At 36.3% G+C, this 22,984-nt stretch overlaps 1 protein-coding gene and 1 pseudogene across 1 annotated transcript in view; both read left to right on the top strand.

The window, feature by feature from the left end:
• The window catches only part of LOC115527308, a 46,606-nt pseudogene extending 32,063 nt beyond the window's left edge, over positions 1-14,543 (top strand).
• The window catches only part of MAGI2 (membrane associated guanylate kinase, WW and PDZ domain containing 2), a 1,350,333-nt gene that overhangs the window by 973,888 nt on the left and 353,461 nt on the right, over positions 1-22,984 (top strand).

The following is a 22,984-nucleotide window of genomic DNA, read 5'->3' as shown; positions in this document are numbered from 1 at the left end:
TATTAGCTCCTTTCCCCCACTCATTTACATAAAGCCATGAATCAGGGTTTGCTGGATGTGTATAATTATATATAAAAGCCTCATACATATCTTAAGATCTAGGACGATTAAATGGCCATAATATATTTAAATTTATCCATGTTCTAATTTATATGTCAGTAAAGCCCCACAGGAAAATACTAATTGAGACTAAGGCTATTTGTTGGTCCATATAAACCCAACACAAGAAAACACCCTCCAAGTGATTAGTTGGCACTTTAATCAGAAAATATATACTTATAAAAATGCTTACATTTATTTTTTTTCCTTTGAGCTATGATTTACAGTAAATCACAGTTGGTCCATCAGCCATTGTTAGTTACTATCCTACTCTCAAACTTTAGCTTTAACATATATACTGTCTTAGTGTTGGCACACAAAACCATTCCAAGTACCAAGAAAAGATGATCCTTACATGTGATCATTCCATGTTTTTTAACACTGGGAAATTCAAAGATAAAATTAAAAAAAGCTCAAGAACCAAGGTTTACCAGGTTGTCTTTTTAAAGTGAATTCAATTTATATGATATACAGTGTCATTTTCATTCATAATGCAATGTGCAATGCTATATGCTATTCCAGTTAAGTTCTGGAGAGTATCACTCAACCTTCCTTTGATTAGCTTTGGAAAGGTACTGTTACATAGGGCTTATTTCTTCATGCCCTGCCCCATATCCATTCTCACAATGAGTAAATGGCCAAAATCTCTGCTGAAATGCTTTCTATGTAACATGCTGTTTAATAACAAAAATGTATACTATTGAGAGATCATTTTTTCTGCATTATTTGTTCAATATCATGCATCTGTTTACTGCATGTTGTTGACCATCATCGTTAACATTTTAAATTATGCTAACAATAATGTTATTTATATTTATATCTGTAATTTCCTTCCCCAGTAAATACCAAAACTCAAATGTGTTATATTCCCCTTGCATAGTGAGTATTATTATCAAATAATACTGAGTATTTGATCAAATACTTCCTAATCATTAGCCTGTGTCATCTTCTCTACCACAGAATCTGCCATTTTCTTTATCCACTTTTACTCAGTTTATTCACTTTTCCTCATGCATTGATACCTTCCAATCCTATTCTTCTTTCCCTGACTTTGCATCCTGTCTGCTTCACAGAAGGGCAATTCATCCTTCCATTCTATCCATGTCTTTTTTACTTATTCTGGATTTATTTATGTAATTATTCAACAAGTGACTATTGAGCATCATCTATGTGCCAACAAGAGACAGGAATCAAATGGAAGTGTATACATAAGACTAAATTTTTTTAAAGGAAACATACCTAGAATCCACACTCTGGGGAATTAAAAAAAGGACAACAACAAATGCTATTATGGGAACACTGATGATGAAACTTAGTCCTTGCCTTCCACCATCATTTAATCAAGAGGGGAAAGATATGTTGACAAATGTAAACACTGCCATGGAGAACCAAGACATTTATTCTGGTGGCTTTGCATTGCAGATTTTAAATTTTGTTTTTGTATCAATTTTACTATTGGTTTTAATATAGTAAGGTCCAGTTTTAATTTCACTTATCCTATAAAGACTTCTTCAAATACTCTTTCTTATATTTCAATTCCTATTGCACTTATATGTACATCACACATTTTAATAATTTTGTGTTTTTAATTGTGGAAGCAGCAGGCTGTGTGAACACAAAATGGAAGCACCACTGAGTTCTCTTGCGGTTCTTTTTGCTGTCTTGTGGATCTTGGACTCAGTTCATCAGCTTCCCCTCTGCATTTAATACATGTTCCATTAACTGGTAATTCTCCTTCCAGGATCCCAGTGCAACAGAGATAATAAATTTGTAAAACGTACAAGAAAATTTAGTTCTTTCAATAGTAATGGTCCATACACTGGGGTCAGAGCAGGATGATGGAGCACATGCAAAAGAATTTTTTAAGAAATAAGTAGCTAAGTCTGCATGTCTTATTCATATACATACTACTCTTTTTATTATAGCTTTCTGGCATATATTTTCTCACTTAACAGATATTAAAAATAAAACGTATAACATGACATTAAGAAAGTGTTTGATCCTAAGAAAAAAGAAAAAAGAAAGTCATATGCACTGAAAGTTTCAGAACCACTCATGTTTAATAAAGGTCTTTATCCAAAAAGTAAATGGATTAGGCTTGATGGTTTTATCTTCTTCACTGACATCCCTCTTAGTTCTTCAAAGTTAATTTACTTTGAGTTAATTGATCTTTTTCTGATGCTCCTGAAATACAGTGGGAAAGTACAGGCTTTGGAATCCAGTGGTCTTGGATTTAAATTACTGCTGTGTGAGTGAAGTCAAGTTTCTTAACTTCTACGGGCCTTAGCTTCCTTATTTATAAAACAAGATTAACTTTTCCCACATTCTTTCAGGTATCTGTTTACCGGTTCAAAGGAAATTTTTTGAGTATTCTATGTACTAGAAATCATGCTGAATGCTAAGGTTATAACATCAAGAAGAAGAAAAAGAAAAACAAACAACAGGATCTCAGTTCTCATGGTGCCTGTAGTCTAGTTGAGGATATGGACAGATGTAGACAAACTGTAGACAATACATTATGATAAGTATTATCGTTCAGAGGTACTATAAAACACATAAGGGGCACCTGGGTGGCTCAGTTGGTTAAGCTCTATCTCTTAATTTCAGCTCAGATCTTGATCTCACAATTGATCTATTGTGAGACAGAGCCATGCACCAGACTCCACTCTTGAGTATGGAGGCTGCTTAAGATTCTCTCTTTCCCTTTCCCTCTGCCCCTCCCCACTTGTGCGTGTGTGTGCACACACATATTTTCTCTCTCAAAAAAATAAAAATATAAGAAAGGTAAAAAATTATGAGAATTAAATAAGATAATGTATATATAGTGTGCCTAGCAGTTCCTGTCTTAGTAGATACTCAATAATATTATTGTTGATATTTTACCTTCATCCTTTACCCTCCTAGTTTCTAACTATAAGGTAAATCCATAGATGGTCTATACTAGTATTTTCCCATAGAAATACAACATGAGCTACATATATAATTTTAAACTTTTTAGTAGCCACATTAGAAAAAGTAGAGGGGTGCCCAGGTGGCTCAGTCAGTTAAGCATCCAACTCTTGATTTTGGCTCAGGTCGTGATCTCATGGTTCGCAAGTTTGAGCCCTGCATTGGGCTCTGTGCCCTGCTTGGGATTTTCTCCCTCCTCTCTCTTTCTCCCTACCCTACTCGCACTCTCTCTCTCTCTCTCTCAAAATAAATAAATAAACTTTTTAAAAATTAAAAAAAAGAAGTAGGAAGAAACATGAAATCAATTTTAATATATTTGATTTAACTTAATACATCTAAAATATTATATCAACATGTAATCAACATAAAGATTTTTTAATAATTTTAATATATATATATATATATATATATATATATATATATATATATTAGTGTCCTCAAAATTCCATGATGATATTTTACTTATAGCACATCTCAATTTGAACTAGCTACATTTCAGATACTCAATAGCCACATGTGGCTAATGGCTACCAAATTGGATGACACAAGTCTATACTTTCTAATTGACCAGGATTAAGCTTCTTGAGAGGCAGTGCACTGTAGGTAGTAAGCATATAATAGGATTTTAATTAGTAAACCCAGCATCATTTCCACCCTTCCTCCCTCTCTCCTTTCCTCAGGCACTGGGTATCAAAGATAAATTAGAAGCTGTGGATCTTGCCCTCAATTCCAGTCCCCAACTCCCAATATAGTGAAGGAGAAAAAAGCAGAGTAGATACTTACAATATAGTATAATTACTGTAAAGGAGATTAAATGTGTATGGAATTAGATTGTAAGGACAGAGGAAAGAGTCACCTGGAGATGTTTGCAATGGTCTGCACGAAGCACTTAAAGCACAAAAGTCAGACTATCCAGGTCATATCAGGTTCCCTGCTTCCATAAAGAATATGCGTCCTAGCTTATTTCTGGCAAAAGTGCAAGGTTCCCAGCAGGGGCCTCTCTGATCACACTAGTGATGTGTGACATACTGGAGGAAAACCAGCTCCCAAACTGCTGTCATTAGACATAAAAACACAAATGCACCTCAATAAAACACACAGCTGCACTTCATTTTATTTCCTATCTGGTCCAGTCAGTTGGAGTGGACTTGTCCCATATTTTTTGTCAGTATGCAAATCTTTTTTCAAAGGATGGTTAGATGCAATAGCTCAATTTTCTTGCCAACCCAAACCTACTTATTGTTAGTGACTTGACTGTCTACTCAACTACTATGGAAAGCTTATGGAAGATCTACTTCACCCCCATAGAGCCTGTCAGCCTCATATTGTGACCCAAAGACATGAGAGGAATTTTCTAGCATTGTAAAGTTCATATAAGAAAACTCTTAAAGACTCTTTTGGGATGCCTCAGTTGGTTCGGCGTCCGACTCTTGGTTTCAGATCAGGTTATGATCTCACAGTTTCATGAGTTCAAACCCCACATCGGGCTCTGTGGTGGTGGTGTGGAGCCTGCTTGGGATTCTTTCTCCCTCTCTCTCTGCTCCTCCCCCACTCATGCTATCTCCATCTCTCTAAAAAATAAATAAACTTTTTAAAAAAGTTAAAGAAAACTCTTAAAGACTCTACTCATTTTCTAAATAACTTAGATTTAAAGAGGTATAAATGCCTTTCAACAAAAGCTGACTTACTATCCATTCGATCTTTTTCAAAGTTTGTGTACCTATGGCAAATCAGATAAATAAAAGTAAAAATGTCCACCAAACCCCTATTTTCACTCTAGCACACTGTCCTTTGACAGATGCCTTTACTTAACTGAACTCAGTGTGTGGAGTATCATGTGACGCTAGTTTGGCCTTAAGGAAGTGAAAAGCTACATGTCTTCTCCAGATCCTTTTTTTCTCAAGAGCACAGAATTCCTACCTGAAACGAGTGTATAGAATATTCATTTCCAAATAAATTTGCACCATTGTTTTGCCTTAATGGCTGCTTCTTAAAGTATATTTGTAAAAGCAATGTATAAAATATTGCTAGATCTGAATATTTAAGAAGTCATCATTGCATCTTCTGAAGAGGATTTAATGGACTTTTTTTCTGTGCTCTATGCTGATAATGTTACAACGTAATAAGGAAACACTTAGAAAACTCCTGTAGCAGGTATAATTTTACCTAGTGGTAATGAATATTATGACATAGTCATGAATGTAGGAAGCTATGTAGTATTATGTGTAAATGGGCATTGAATACCCTTTTACTCTTAAAGTTTATGTTAGAGCTCGTAGTTTTCTCCTTACCATAGCTACAATAAATTCATAACAGTACAAAATGTGTGTCATGAGAGAAAATGGTTCTTCTGAGAGAAAGAATGAATATATCAGAATAGCTTAGTATAAAGTTTTGTTTATATAATGTAGGAAATGAAAGAAATGTTAATTGTTATAATACAAACACATAAAATCTATGAGAATGGTTAATATCAAGTTTCCTGAGGAAAATGACATTCTATCTTTCCTCTTCATGGGAAACTCATAAATCATTATGTATTAGCCAGCAGTGACAGTTTAAAATCATATTTTTTCCAACAAAAAGTGTTTCGCTTTATTATATTTTACTAGTCCAGAAAGAAAAATATGGAATTAATATATGCCCATGTTTTAAAAGAAAAATGTGAGTTCTATGTTTGTATTTACAGTTTATAAACATTTGAAATCAAACTTACATATCAACTGTCCATGAATCAAGATTGAAAATATCTAGCTGCTAGTTACGAAAGTTAAATTTAAATCCTGTTTTCTCTTTGGAGGAAGTTCCTTCCATCTATGTTAGAATAGAGCTGGAGGTAAGAGAAATCCAGAGGCTGGGTCATGAACTCTTCTGTTCATAAATGAGAATTAAAATGTATTTATGAAAACTCTCATTTTTTTTCTTGTTAATTAATATACAATTACACTCTATTTCCAGGTTCATATAACCAACTATCAACCAAAATTATTTAAACTTACATAATTTTTCAAAGTTTTACATATAGCAAGCTAATAATTAGACAAATACTTTTTATCTATGACCCTCTGACTAAAGGTGATTCTAAATTTCAGTGTCATGAAATTATTCACCAATTCCCAATATCTCTGTGTATTACAGCATTTTACTTAACAAAAAATTGCAAGTATTTTCCAGGCACATTGTGTACATATTATCTTAAAATAAGGCTTATTGGAGCACCTGGGTGGTCAGTCAGTTATGCTTCTGACTCTTGATTTCTGCTCAGGTCATGATCTCATTGTTCATGGTGTTGAGCCCCATATCAGGCTCTGAGCTGACAGTGTGGAGCCTGCTTGGGATTCTCTCTCTCCCTCTCTCTCTCTGCCCCTCCTCCATTCATGCTTACATGCTCTCTCTCTCTCTCTCTCAAAATAAATAAGTAAACATTTTTTAAAAAATAAGTCTTATTGGGGCGCCTGGGTGGCGCAGTCGGTTAAGCGTCCGACTTCAGCCAGGTCACGATCTCACGGTCCGTGAGTTCGAGCCCCGCGTCGGGCTCTGGGCTGATGGCTCGGAGCCTGGAGCCTGTTTCCGATTCTGTGTCTCCCTCTCTCTCTGCCCCTCCCCCGTTCATGCTCTGTCTCTCTCTGTCCCAAAAATAAATAAACGTTGAAAAAAAAATTTTTTTAAATAAAAAAAAAAATAAGTCTTATTATCTTTTATAGACAATTGTCTACATATTGTTTTTAAGTAAACTTTTGGAAGTCAAATATGCAAATGAAAAAAGTCCATTTGCAAGGCTAATTAACAATTGTTAAGAATTTTTTAATGTGTAAAAATATGGGTTTATGAATAATTATGCTTAATTATTTCAAAAGCATATTAAGATGATTGTTTTTAAACAAGAATATTTTGTTTTAAAAAAGCTAAAATAGTATTGTGTTTAAGATAAACTCTAACAAGTAATGTTGAAATATTTTCTACCATTGTTATGCTTCCTTAATATTGCATAACTGTGTTTGACACATTTAGTATACAATTTGAAAAAGCAGCTAAATTCCTGTAGTTTTAAATGAGAATTACTTTGTGTATTTTGAAATAGTCTTGGGTAAGTTCTGAATAGGAGGTCAGTATAAAACAAAAAGAGCTTACTTTATTTCATAGAGAAACTGATCAAGATATAGTACACTACCATCCACATCTTAGGCTTATGAACTATGTATTCAGTTTCATATATTTTAAGATTGTATTTAAGTGAGGGGCGCCTGGGTGGCTCAGTTGGTTAAGCATCTGACTTCAGCTCAGGCCATGATCTCACGGTCCACGGGTTCGAGCCCCATGTCAGGCTCTGTGCTGACAACTCAGGGCCTGGAGCCTGCTTCAGATTCTGTGTCTCTGTCTCTCTCTGCCCCTCCCCTGCTCATTCTCATTCTCTCTCTCTCTCTCTCTCCCCCCATCTCAAAAATAAATAAACATTTAAAAAAAGATTATACTTAATTGACTGATGTTGTCCCTATTGAAATAACTATCAGAACCGAAAACAATTTTCTTTCCGAATAGAATTATTTTGGATTTTGCCTCAGAAACTATCTACTGTAACTTTTGGCACTGAAAGTAGTATAATTAATAAGTAATACTTTTTAACTTAAAGTGAAACGGAGCCTATATAAATTATAAGATGAATCCCTGAAAGAAAAAAATGCTTTTTCCTCTACCCATCTAGGTTTACTGACTGGGGCCTTGCAAATTAGACTGGCAAAAGATTAAGAAAAGAGAAACTAACAGATGTTTATTAATAGGTGCATCCTGCATTTATGTGGAGTACTCACTGATGAGGAACTCAAAGGAGCGGTTAGAACTTGAATTTATATACCATTTTAGCAAAGAACAATAATTTTTCAGAGAAGTGACAAGACCAAGGAAAAGACTTAGAGTTTCTAGGATTTTAAGCAAAAATGGGAAGGCAAATATATGGGGAAACAAATGGTAGATAAGGGCTAGTTTTAGCAAGGTTTCTTGTGTAGAATCCTCTGGTTTCTGGGCTGATAAAAGGCCCGGAGTTGTCTGAAGTTATTAACTTGTGTGGTACCTGGTAAAGAGGGGAGAGTCCATATACAAATATATGTCTTGCCTCAGGAAAATGGGTGGACACAGAGCAGAGAGCTTTTCTTGTATCTGCTTCTTCTTAATTGTCATCAGCTCACAATAATCCTTCAGACCAAGTGGCGTATTTTGGATGGCCTATCCTGCTACCTTTACATCTATATTCCACTTCTGCAAACTGAAGAAAGTTGCGGAAATTATTTTAAATTTTAGGGAAAAAATCCTGTTTCTGGACAACATGACCTCAGTGGTCAAAAACTTCCCAATTCTTTGCAGTTACCTAGTGAGGAAAGAAATCGTTTACAAGTTAAGTTGATCTTTGAAAAATATATCATAACAAAAGAATCAAATTAAACAATAATAAAGTCACATCAAATTTGATTAAGTAATACATTACTTACATAATTATATAATATATTAAACTCTACTATGGTATTTTTTTTTCAACGTTTATTTATTTTTGGGACAGAGAGAGACAGAGCATGAACGGGGGAGGGGCAGAGAGAGAGGGAGACACAGAATCGGAAACAGGCTCCAGGCTCTGAGCCATCAGCCCAGAGCCTGACACGGGGCTCGAACTCACAGACCGCGAGATCGTGACCTGGCTGAAGTCGGACGCTTAACCGACTGCGCCACCCAGGCGCCCCACTACTATGGTATTTTTAAAACTTCCTTTTAATGATATTTTCCCTTCTATTATCTATTTATATATAAATCACAATATATTCGTATGCACATATCACATTTATATAAGTATATATAGATATATAAGTATTTGAAATTTTTTTAATGTTCATTTATTTTTGAGAGAGAAAGAGAGAGAGAGGAAAAGAGAGAGAGAGAGTGGGGGAGGGGCAGAGAGAGAAGGAGACATAGAATCTGAAGCAGGCTCCAGGCTCTATGCTGTCAGCACAGAGCCCAATGCAGGACTCAAACTCAAGAACCATGAGATTATAACCTGAGCCAAATTCAGATGCTTAACCAACTGAGCTACCCAGGCACCCCTATTTATATAAGTATTTGAACAGTAAATTTATTTATCTGCTTAAACAATAATTCATGCAGTTACTAATATATATTTATAATTACTAAATAATTGGTTATTTAAATTGACCAAGGCTGAGATTAATTGATTGGCTTACAATTGTAATCTATTTTTTATTTATTTATCTGGCCTTAGCTATACACATTAAAAGTCTAGGATAACACCCACCACTACTGAAATGTGAGGTTTACAACATGAAATATATACTATAATTGCAAACTTTGTAACACGATAAGGAATAAAATATTGTATAGCATGATATTAGTTGAAGATTCCGAACACATAAAGGAAAAAACTAGTCTTACACACACACACACACACCATACCACACAACTACATGTAAAGCACTGTGCTAGACTTCTCAAAGGAAATGTGCACTAGTGGTAGAAACAGATAGGTAATAAAATTAATATAATAGAATCTTCACTATAAAACATGTCATGGGAGCAGAGGCAATATTTCTATCAAATATGGGAGGATTGGAGTCAGAATAAAGGTAGAGAAGAAAGGAACATTTGCAGTATAAGAGATGAACAGGACTCAAGATAAGGGAAAAGGCAGAAAACAGCAGTTTTTTACACCTTCTATCTAGAAAGGAGGGATGGAGAAAATCTGTTATAACTACTTATCCCCTTTTACCCCCCTACTATGTGTTATACTTACCCCAGTCCTGTGCTATAGGTATTATTGCTCCCATTTTTATAGATGAGGAAGTATTTTTGCACCTTAAATTCTATAAAATCTAAAATAAACTATCTGTTTTTGTCATTGATTTATTTTATAATAAATTTTACCCCTTGAAAGAAGTAGGAGGAAGTGTAAGTATGTGGACAATATCTTCCTCAAGTTAAAAGTGAAGCAAGACATCTACAAGGATAAAAATAAGAGATTAAAACAGAAAGCAGAGAAGAAGTTACATAAAAAAAGACTATCTAGGGGTGCCTGCTGGCTCAGTCGGTAGAGCACAGGACTCTTGATCTCAGGGTTGTGAGTTGGAGCCCCACGTTGGATGTAGAGATTACTTAAAAATAAAATCTTCAAAATAATATAAGAGGAAAGACTATCTAAAAAGACAACACTAAAATATATGGGCAAAAGACACAGCAGTTAATTCAACAACAATAAAAAAAGAATTTAAATATAATAAACATGAAAAATATTTAACTGAGCTGTTATCAAAGAAATGCAAAGTAAAACACTGAGACATTTCACTTTAAGTTTGCAAGGAGTTGAAAGACTGCAATCTTCAGTACCTCTGAGTATGCCAAGGTTGCAGATGTATACTGAGGATTCCCAAGTGCTTGGGAATCAATCTATTCTTTCTTTTTTATTTTCCCCCATACTACAGATCTATCCTAAAATGTAGTGATTTCATTGTTGTTGTCTTTGTTGTTGTTGTTGCTTGTAGTTTTTAAAGCATTTTGTTACTATTCCTTGAGGGGACTAAAAGCACACTAAGGCTTCACAATACAAAGGCTCCTGAGAATTAGACAGGATGTTGTTTTTTAAGTGAATAAAAATGAAAAACCACTCTGGATGAAGGCTGACTTAGGAATTGCTATGTAAGAATTTATAGTTATAAGATAAATATACAGAAAAAAGAAGTCTGCTTTTCTTAGTCACAATGCTCTGGTTTACATTTGCCTATGACAATAAAAAAGAAAATGCCCCCAGAAAGGAATGGCTCAAGTCATGTTAAGCAATAGGACATCAGGCAGAATGATGAACATATTATTTGGGAGTATAGGGGAAATAACATCCATCAGTTTAAATCTTGTTTCTCTAAACCACAGAAATAACCTGAAGACTATTTAAACATGAATTCCCAATAATTTTAGTTCTATTACCATGAAATATTTCTCCCAATCGTGTGTGGATGATGATGTCATGTGCCATTCCAACCTAAAAATAGCATGATCAGTCCATATCTCATTAAAAGACTAAATTTACCTCAAACTAAGGCTACTCGTCATCAAATATTGCCAACAGAATGTTAGCACAGTCTGAATGATTTAATTAAACCACTCCAGCAACCTAATTGTCTCTAGAATGTTCTTTCTTTTATTAAGAAATTGTGTGAGTAAAAACACAAGATCTGATTATACATTTGGGTTTGTCTTTTTTTTTTTCATTTTACTCCACTCCTCTTCACTGCCTTAATAACAACTGGTTAAAACATCAGACCTGCACGCTAAATAACTAATTTTAGTTCAATAAAGACTTGACAACATTTTATAATCAATTTTATGAGAGATCATTCGAGCTGAATTTAGTTAAACTGACTGAAGTAAGTAGATAATGAAGTATTTATCTTTGCTGGAAGAGAAACCCAGGTAGAGAAGCTTTCAGCTGCTGCTGAGAAGTTCTAACTAGGAAGCCGCCAGTCACAACGGACCATTATGTTTCTAATTACCCTTATTAACAGAAGAAAAAGGAGCAGAAGATTTTCTCTGGAGAATCTTAGACAATCTGCTGTTTCCAAATAAACTAGATGATATTGGTCAATACATTATATTTTACAGTTAGGTTTTGTCATCAGAACAATGGTAAGTCAGAAAACTGAGCAAACCAAATGCAGTCAGGCATTTCTTTATGAACAAAATGTGAATGTTACATTCTTCTGTACTTACAGGAGAAAAGCTAGCAAACCCAATGTGTTCCTTAGAAGTCTTTTTTGTGTATTGTTTGCGGGGGGGTTGTTTTTTTATCCTTAAGAATTCTTAAACAACTACTTATCTGATGAACAATAATCAAACTTTCTACATGTATTTGGGTTTTGTCCATTGTAAAGACTGGCTTTCCCCCCACCATAAACTAGTAGCTACATTGATGTGAGTTATACTTCCTCCTAGAATATCAACACTTAGCATTCTAGTTGAAATCCTGCTGTTATGTTTAAAGATAGTCTCATGGATTTCACATCAGATATCAGTAAGATTTCTGCACTTGGCAGAGAAATCAACCTTGAGCATTTTGTGTGTGTGATATTAGGTTAAAATGTCTTAAGATTTCTTTGTGTGCCTGTGTGTATGTGTGTGTCTGTGTGTGTGTTGTGTTTTCAGGGGGAAGAGTGGGAGAGTACTTTTTCATTGAATTATTCCTTGGTATTATTCAATTATCTAAATTTTCATATCTTAGACTGTGATTATTTTTGCTCTTCAGGGTCTGTCTCCTTCACTGCCTCTGTCATGAATATCCATTTCAGTTACATTGATTCTAAATCTCATATTTAAAAGAAAAATATTTTACTGATTTAATAGTAACTGAAAAGTATTGCCTGATATCAAGAGGGTAAACAATTTACGAAGATGAGAAAATGGACCAGTCCAATGTCAAAAAAAATATTTGCACTGGACAGAGTTAACAGTTAAATAGGCAAGGAAAACTTTATTCAAGACTATTACAATAGGGGAGGAGATGGAACTCAAATTACCTGAAAAAAGAAAAAAAGATTTTTAAATGCTGGGGTAGGCTCATGGAAAATCTTTGGAGGACTGTGGGGCTGGGGGAAGGGGAAGTTTGGTCAAAATGATTAAGCCATTCACTTATGCCTGCTAATTGGCAGTTATCTAATTAGGGTCCTATCCTCCTACAGAGACTGGGAAATAGAGGTGGTATCTTTTTGGTGATTACATTTGGAAGGGATGTCTCCCAAGTTCTAGAGAAAGACATTTCTGGGTCATGGAAGATTTACATCTCAGAGGCAGAGAAAGAATTTACAGCTGCAACTTTCTAAAGCAAATACTCCAAGAAATGGGAAGCCAGAGGCCCATAGTCAGGAAGAAAACTGTCTAAAGTTAAATCAAGCTGAGGAGAATGTTAAGGCCATTTTGGTCACCATGATATTACAAAAGGTACAGATAATCAAACAGGAGAAAGAAAACTAATAGTTAGGAAGGGATTCTCTGGAAGAGCGATGTTGTGAGGCACAGTTAATATCAAGAGTAAAATCAGGTTCAGGTGTGCAACTTTAATAAGCAGCCTCCAGACCCAGACATGAAATCAGCAGTAACACCATCAAGTCATTTCAGTGTTCTCTTAGTAAGTTGGTCAGCTGAGTCAACACTGTTGTTTCAGTCTCTGATTTATTTTTGATCATGATTGCTTGATTTGATGTGACATTCCTTTGAAGAATAGTGTATCTGATTACAGCATGTAGATAGCCAATTTCTATTCTTGGCTCTTTCTCAAACATCATACTCAGGCACACACACACTTCTGCTTCATGGAGGATTTATATCTTTCTTTCTCCTCCCCCTTTCGGATATGTAGTTAAAGCCTAAATTCTGTAAACAGTGTTTAATTTTATTATGCTCTCCAACATTGTTACTAAAGATGAATATAATAACCCCAATCCTCTTTAAATTAGAATTAAAGAAGACATTACAATTTAATATGTTGGAAATTTATTTCGAAACTTACCTGAAATTGGATAGAGCCCCATTCCTGCTGTAGAGATAGAAGGGACACCATTGTCAGTCTTTAAGTGGAAGTGAAGTCATCTGATAGATAAGACTGGAATCCCTGTCTTATTTTTTATAACCTTGGAAGTTAGTAAATGTTCAAAAAAAAATGTTAGTTTTATTCCAGTGTCTGAGTCCTAACCAAGGTTTCTGTGAGTTTCTGGAGAATTATATTCTTAAGATCATGTTTTAGCTCTGAGTTCCTGCCCACCATTCTCTTCTTCTCACATTTCACCTTCTATGGCTGTTGTCTCCAGACCAACCCAAACGTGGAGCTCAATGCTGCTTGCTTGATCTTCTTAGAAATGTGTCACATAACACATTACCAGGTGAACAGAATTTACTGATGGTTTGAGCAAATGCGTGTGTGTGTGTGTGTGTGTGTGTGTGTGTGTGTGAAATTTAAACTAAATTTTTTTGGTTGCACAGATGTGCAGTGGTTTCTGAAGCTTGAGTGTCATTGCCATGGTGTAAGTGGCTCCTGTACTCTGCACACCTGCTGATGCCACACAGGTGATTACCTGCAGTAGTGCTATGATGGGGCTGTGCGGGTGACAGTGACCCAGGATGGCATCAACTCTACAGCAGCCCACCAAGGCTATTGCCGTGGCACCCATACTGACCATATCTACTTTGACAACTCTCCAGACTACCTTGTCTTGGGCAAGGTTGTAGGTTCCCTAGGCACTGCAGGCCATGTCTGCAGCAAAACATCTAAAGGGGACGGACAGTTGTGAAATCATGTCTGTGGCCGAGAGTATGACACAACTTGAGTCACCCGCCGCACTTGGTGTGAGTGCACATTCCACTGGTGCCATGTGGTGCAGTACAAGGAGTGCAGACACCCTGTGGACATCCATACTTGTGAGGCCCCCATGAAGTCAGAGTGGCTGGACCACACTTGAACACATAAACATCTCACTCATCCCTCTGCTCCAAACCTCCTAATTTGGGGTGCTTGGGTGGCTCAGTAGATTAGCCATCCAACTCTTCATTTGGGTTCAGGTCATGATCTCATGGTACATGGGATCTAGCCCAACGTTGGGCTCTCCACTGACAGCACTAAGCCTGCTTGGGATTCTCTCTCCCTCTCTCTCTGGCCCTTCCCCACACTCACTCGCTGTCTCCCAAAATAAATAAATTAATTAAAAAAAAAAACCTCCTAACTCAAAAGCACAAGATCTTTGCATGCACACCTTCCATAAAGGAAGGGTAAACCTCAACTCTGGGCTGCTACAGCTTCTATTTAAGGACTAGGAGAGTAATCCAGAAGGACTCGGCTGTCCTGTTTGGTTCCTGGGAAGGAATTGACAGGGGATGTAAGAAACTGAACTGAAGGAAAGTAGAAGAGTCAGGGGTCTTCAGAATGATATAAGTTGCACTAAAGCACATGGTCAAAGCTTACTTTTCCTTTCCTTTGGAAATTTTTTTTTTTACTTTTTACAACTACTTTGGCTACTTCGACATCAGTATGTTTTCATAGGTTCGATTATCTTCCGCTTCTTCTTTCCCTTCCTTAAATTTCTCTTCATTCCTGAAGGTAATTGAAGAAGATTTAAAGAAATGGAAAGACATTCCCTGCTCATGGATTGGAAAAATAAATATTGTCAAAATGTCAATACTACCCAAAGCTATCTACACATTCAATGCAATCCCAATCAAAATTGCACCAGCATTCTTCTCGAAATTAGAACAAGCAATCCTAAAATTCATATGGAACCACAAAAGGCCCCGAATAGCCAAAGGAATTCTGAAGAAGAAGACCAAAGCAGGAGGCATCACAATCCCAGACTTTAGCCTCTACTACAAAGCTGAAATCATCAAGACAGCATGGTATTGGCACAAAAACAGACACACAGACCAATGGAATAGAATAGAAACCCCAGAACTAGACCCACAAACGTACGGCCAACTCATCTTTGACAAAGCAGGAAAGAACATCCAATGGAAAAAAGACAGCCTCTTTAACAAATGGTGCTGGGAGAACTGGACAGCAACATGCAGAAGGTTGAAACTAGACCACTTTCTCACACCATTTACAAAAATAAACTCAAAATGGATAAAGGACCTAAATGTGAGACAGGAAACCATCAGAACCTTAGAGGAGAAAGCAGGAAAAGACCTCTCTGACCTCAGCCGTAGCAATCTCTTACTCGACACATCCCCAAAGGCAAGGGAATTAAAAGCAAAAGTGAATTACTGGGACCTTATGAAGATAAAAAGCTTCTGCACAGCAAAGGAAACAACCAACAAAACTAAAAGGCAACCGACGGAATGGGAAAAGATATTTGCAAATGACATATCGGACAAAGGGCTAGTATCTAAAATCTATAAAGAGCTCACCAAACTCCACACCCGAAAAACAAATAACCCAGTGAAGAAATGGGCAGAAGACATGAATAGACACTTCTCTAAAGAAGACATCCAGATGGCCAACAGGCACATGAAAAGATGTTCAGCGTCGCTCCTTATCAGGGAAATACAAATCAAAACCACACTCAGGTATCACCTCACGCCAGTCAGAGTGGCCAAAATGAACAAATCAGGAGACTATAGATGCTGGAGAGGATGTGGAGAAACGGGAACCCTCTTGCACTGTTGGTGGGAATGCAAATTGGTGCAGCCGCTCTGGAAAGCAGTGTGGAGGTTCCTCAGAAAATTAAAAATAGACCTACCCTATGACCCAGCAATAGCACTGCTAGGAATTTACCCAAAGGATACAGGAGTACTGATGCATAGGGGCACTTGTACCCCAATGTTCATAGCAGCACTCTCAACAATAGCCAAATTATGGAAAGAGCCTAAATGTCCATCAACTGATGAATGGATAAAGAAATTGTGGTATATATACACAATGGAATACTACGTGGCAATGAGAAAAAATGAAATATGGCCTTTTGTAGCAACGTGGATGGAACTGGAGAGTGTAATGCTAAGTGAAATAAGCCATACAGAGAAAGACAGATACCATATGGTTTCACTCTTATGTGGATCCTGAGAAACTTAACAGGAACCCATGGGGGAGGGGAAGGAAAAAAAAAAAAAAGAGGTTAGAGTGGGAGAGAGCCAAAGCATAAGAGACTGTTAAAAACTGAGAACAAACTGAGGGTTGATGGGGGGTGGGAGGGAGGGGAGGGTGGGTGATGGGTATTGAGGAGGGCACCTTTTGGGATGAGCACTGGGTGTTGTATGGAAACCAATTTGTCAATAAATTTCATATATATATATATATATATATATATATATATATATAAATTTCTCTTCATTCCTCATGCAGAACGATTTAGCTTTCCCTTCTTTTTTCATGATTTTCTTTAAAAAGATAAAACTCACAGGGCCTTACTTTTTATAACCAAACAAAATTATTCAGGTATTTTCCTATATATAAACATTCTCATGGAAAAGGAATCTGTTGCCAGCTATTAAAATAATGATTTCCATCTGTCTGGATCATTTTATATCCGAGGGTTATCATGTTCTGAGATGTCATGCTCAACATGCTCCAGGGTCACATCAAATTAATTGTACCCAAAAGCTGAATTCCTAACTAGGAAGCTAAGTGAAATATGTATCATTTATTTAGGGTATCCCTTTGCTCGATACTGAGCTAATCAAGAAACATAATTAATAGAGCCCTCTCTCTTAGGACCAAGAACAAAGATTTAACCCCCTGTTGTTTTCTGGATTCCATAAGCCATAATCCTATCTGACATTACATCAACCTTTGTACTTCAACATACTTTCATAATATTTTACGTTTCTCACATTCATTCATTCGTTTGTTCACTTATTCAATAAGAGACCATTTGCTTTATATCAAGATACCGTGGAGCTCAAGTGGAGTATAGATCAAGTAAACCAGAAAATAAACAGTAAAATTTCATATGGTAAAAAATTCTAATAAAATAAAGCAGGATATTGGGTAGAGTGAAGGGAAGGTGGTAGCTATTTTAGATAGTATAGTTAGTTCCTCTGTAAGCATGTGATATTTGAAGAGACATGACTGATGAAGAGTTAATTATGAGAGTATCTAAGGAAGGATATTCTGGGTAAAGGAAAGGACAACGGTAAAAGTCCTAAAGTAGAATTTGGCTTCATACATCCAGAGAAAAACGAGGGAAAATAACAACAGCAACAACAAAATAAACGAAAACCATCAATGTGGCTGGTGTACAGAGAACAAAAAGGAAAGCACTAAGACATGAAATCAGGGAGTTTGGCAGGAATAAAAGGCCTTGTAGGCTCTGGCATGGAGTTTGGATTTTTTGCTAAATCACATTGGAATATTTTTTTTAATAATGGAGTATGATTTTATTGGATTTGTTCTTTTCTTAATCACTTTGCTGTGTGGAGATTATATTTTATATTGATTATTTTTAAATTCAAGGAATCATTTTAAAACTATTGGTGTATCTATCCAGATTGTCCTGTAGTCTATTTTATTCATTCATGTTTCTTGAGTACCTACTATGGTCCTGACATTGGACTAGATCTGGAAATTCAACAATGATCAGGAGGTGGTTCCAGCACCCAAAAACACACACCCTCATAGAAAAAGGTTTTGTTATGTTTTCCATAGACAATTATTATTGTCCATGTTCTATGCATTCTTATTAGAATCAACAGGACTTTCCATGAACTTTTTTTCTGGATCCTGGATAATATCTATTTTTAGCCCCATACTATGCTTCTATATCCATTTTATGCAGAACAAATGTTTAAGAATATAATTGCCAGAGAAGAACAAATACTGCATAATGCCACTTCCATGTGTAATCTAAAACAAAACAAAGCAAAACCAGCTCATAGATGCAGAGAACAGATTGGTGGTTGCCAGAGGCAGAGTGGGAGGTGGGAAAAATGGCTGAAGGAGTTAAAAGGTACAAAGTTCCGGTTATAAAATAAATAAGTGATGAGGATATAATGTACAGCACGGTGACCACAGTTAATAATATTGTTTTGCATATTTGAAAATTGTTGAGAAAATAGATCTTAAAAGTTCTCTTCACAAGAAAAAAATGTCACTACATATAGTGATGGATATTAACTGGACTTATGCTGATCATTTCATGCTATATACGAATATTGAATCATTATGTTGTACATCTGAAATAATATAATGCCAATTATACCTCAGTCTAAAAAAAAAAACCTCCAGTTAAAAAAAAGAGAATGTATTTACATTTGAATCATGTTCTTAGCATTTTTTTTTTCAATTTCATGATGTCTTCCAAGTTCTTTTTAGCAGGAAAACTTCATTCATGGTAAAACATTGAAAAATAATAGCACCTGTGTAGAACTTTTTCTCTTTAGAGTGGTATTCCAAGTTAATTTGTGCTTGAAAATATATTAAGTAACTAGGAAAATACCTGTAACACTAGATCATAGTTTCTGTAACACTAGATCATAGTTTCTGTAACACTAGATCATAGTTTCTGTGTTGGGTCATTTCTATCCCCTCTCCTCTTGAACTGCAAAAGTGCAGAGGGTGCAAATTGCCCCACAGACTGACAATCGAATGCCTGATTATTTGTGGATGTTTTTGACCTTGAAGAGCTGGGTGATGAAGATGAGGGAATACTTTGAGCACAACGTTGGGAAAGAAACCAAAAGCTGAAGGCAATACCAGTTTCCTGTTAAGATTCAATCTCAGGAAGCATGGAGCTGGGGCTTTCTGTGCACTTTTGACTGTTTGCCTTGACTTCCCTCTTCCTTCTCTTTTCAGTGGACTTTAAAATTTTAAGGATTTTTCTTAGTCTATTTATCTCATAATCTCTTATTCTATTTTATCTGTATTCCACCTCCCATTTTCTTTCCTGTTTTTCCCACAACACAAGAGATATTTGCATTAAACAAGAGTTACTAAAGGACCCTGTCTGTGAAAATCTATTTTGAAGTTGGAGGAAAAGGCAAGACAGCTTTCTGAACTTTCTTTCCCCTTGGGGTAAGAATGTTGTTAATAAATTATTCTCCTCCTTCAAAAGAACTAGCATTTTGACTATTGAACATTTTGGAAACAATTGTATATTGTGTCTTACAGATCAAGCTTTATTGTAGACTAAGTGATATTTAATGAATATACCTTAGACCTTCTCTCACTTTATAAAAAGAACTGTTTATTGATTATAAAATTAACTAAAGTGTGGTTATAGAAATCTTTCAGATTTCATAAGGAATATGTGCTCTTTTCATTCCTACAACAAAAGGACTTACTTTGGGCAAAGCCTAGATACTAGAAATTCAAAGCTCATTGAGATATAAGGATACAAAAATCAATGAACTATGTGGTCCCCATAGTCCCCACTATCTAATGGTGGAGAAAGATGATAAAATCAACTATTATATTACAAATGAGAAGAGCTATAACATTTGAACCAAGGTTATGAAGTATAGCCATGACTATGTTGCTAAGAATGATGGTCAGGGGACACTTCTAAGAAGGGTAACACTTAGCTAAGTCATAGAAGACAGAATTTAGCTGGGAAAGGGAAGTAAGAAGCAGAGGAAACAACATATGCAAAAGCCAAGAATCAAGGGACTGTGGTAGAGTCTGAGCATGAAGAAAAGTCTGAGCACAAAATGTTAATGTGAGAAAGGAGATACACTTGCAAAGATGTGATAGTGACAGATCGTGACAGACCTAGTGTGCCATTCTCACTTGAAAGCACAGAGAAAAGGACCAAGGGATTTCTAGAAGGGAAAATGAATGAGTGAATCTGCATTTGTTGAATATTTACTCTGGTGGTAGGAAATAGGGTGGATTGGAAGGGACAAGGTAGAGGCAAAGGGAAAAATTAGGAAACAGTTACAAAATTCTGGATAAGAAATGAGATTTTAGCAACAATCATAGGAATGGAGAGGAGAGGAATTATGTGAGAGATGATTAAGGAGTGGAGTAAAGGAGTTCTTAAATAATCAGAAGAAGGAGGAAGAAATTCATGGTGGCTGTCATTCTGGTTTGGACATCTGGCAGCTGCAATGCTGATAACTAGGACAGAACAGGTTAATGGAAGACCTGTTGGGGGTAAAGACTGTGATTCAGTTTCAGCCATGTTGATTTAGGCAACAAGACTGGATACAAGACTAAAAAGACTGGATACAAGACTAAAAAGTCCATGAAAACAATTAGATGGTTCTCATAAGCATATACAGAGTCAGAAAAGTATACTGACTCATGAAAGCTTCACTCTTTCATTCTATAGAAAGACATTTTATTTTAAAAATTCATTTCTGTTTACCACTACTCCCCCAGTTTGCTCTATCTTCTGAAGAAATATCACACTTAGAGACATTATATCTGCATGTTCCTCAAACACTTTATTATGAATCCGTTAGGGTATATACTTGCAAATATTTTGTTTCACTCTGTTTTACCCCTTAGGCAATGTCATGCACATATTCCAGCAAACAGTGTAGTGAAGCAAGAACAGAATAGCAATGTGTTGCTAGTTACCAGATCTGTAGATTCTTCCTTGTCAGTGTCTCTCACTGGTGTCCTTTCTTCACTCTGCCCATCATGATTATCCCCAAAGATCCTAGTCATCTCCTGCCTTGAACACCTTTATCAGAGTTCTTAAGTACAAGCAAGGGAAACTGATTCTGATTCTTTAATGCAGAAAATGAAGTTTTTGAAAGGCTTTGGGAAGCTTAGAGAATCATGAAGAAGGTAGGGAAAAAAGACAGACTTGGAAAATAAGGAAAAACAAAGGGAGTTTTCCTAGCCAGAATCTCAGCCAGGGTCATCCCACAGGGACAGGCCAAGGAAGATACTGCTGTTTCTAGCCAGACTGCCATGGCTGCCCCCAGAAACAGCTGTGGCAGTCTCTTCCACCACTACAATAAATTCTTCAGTTACTGCTTCTTTGCATCACTGACTCCAGATTCAAAATTTCAGGTGGTTGTGTCTGATTGTCCAAGTCTGGATTGGATATAGGTCCATGCCCTAGTTTTCAAGTTTCTGGAGAAATCAAGTATCTGGGCTTTTCAACTTCTATAGTTGGACACCTCCCACTAAGACTGATGCTGTAGAGGATAATACAGTAAAATATAAGAAATATATAGGAAAGAGGGTTTGAATCAGGACAGCCACAGAAATGCAGCTGTCCCCTTGAGTAACCAACTTATTACCTCCTTGTTCATTTATCTGTTTTATTCTAAGCACTGTTCTGGACATGTGCTATATACTAATGGTATAAATATCAAGAATGCAAGTACCTGATTAAGGTTTTCCCCAAATATATCTATGATGTTGTTGTTTTTTTTTTTATTCTGACACTACAATAGTTACCAATTACTTAAGGGTCTTCAACCTGCTATTCAAAAACATTACATCGGGGGCACGTGGCTGTCTCAGTCGGTAGAGTATGCTATTCTTGATTTCAGAGTCATGAGTTTGAGCCCCACATTGATGGTAGAGTTTACTTTTAAAAAATTCCATCAATTGATCTACATTACACATACAGCCTTTCCCTTTATTGTTTTCTAACATAAATTCTCTTCTCTAAATAGGTGATTATCTTACAATTCACATACATTCCCGTGTTCTCTACAAAACTATCCATCTTTCTCACCTACTTCTCCCTAACCCATACCTGAACTCATCTTATTTTTTTTAAGTTTATTTATTTATTTTGAGAGAGGCAGAGACAGGTGGGGAGGGGCAGAGAGAGGGGAAGAGAAAATCCCAAGCATACTGCCAGGACAGAGCCCGATGCAGGGCTTGAACCCACGGAACCGTGGGATTATGACCTGAGCTGAAACCAAGAATCAGAGGCTTAACTGACTGGGCCACCCAGGTGCCCCTGAACTCATCTTATTTTTTTCCCCAAGTAGTGTCCTACTTGCATTCTTTGCTTCCTTCATGATTCTACTTGAAAATCAGTAGGTCTTGAAGCTATTGAAAAATTAAAGGCATACTTACTGTGTGTGAAATCATACAGTATCTATGTATATTACTAAGTCATACCTGCATCTTCATTCATAAATACTCTTTATGGATCTATTTTTACATTAGATGCTCTTACCTCTCTAAGTAGATTATAAATTATTCAGAGGTAAGGATCTCATCTGTTAGTGTACCCCTCTGCCATATCTAGCATGTTAAATACAAAGTCTACTCCATCATGTATCTGTGAAACAGGTGGACAGATATCTGGCCAGTTTCAGCTCTCACCAGACACTTTCAAAGAATTTATGATCTTGGAGTCCGTTCTTCTGAAACTTAATTTCATTCTCTTCTACAGTCTCTAACTCTAGGTAAATCCTATTCATCATTTCACAAATGTACAACCTTCATATCACGGTAGGAACCAGGCAAGGATGACTGGGCACAAATTCACTGTCATTA

This window comes from Lynx canadensis, chromosome A2 (assembly GCF_007474595.2).
Source record: "Lynx canadensis isolate LIC74 chromosome A2, mLynCan4.pri.v2, whole genome shotgun sequence".
NCBI classification, from domain to species: domain Eukaryota; kingdom Metazoa; phylum Chordata; class Mammalia; order Carnivora; family Felidae; genus Lynx; species Lynx canadensis.
Note: the sequence above shows the minus strand (reverse complement) of the source record. Positions and strands in the feature narration are given on the sequence as shown.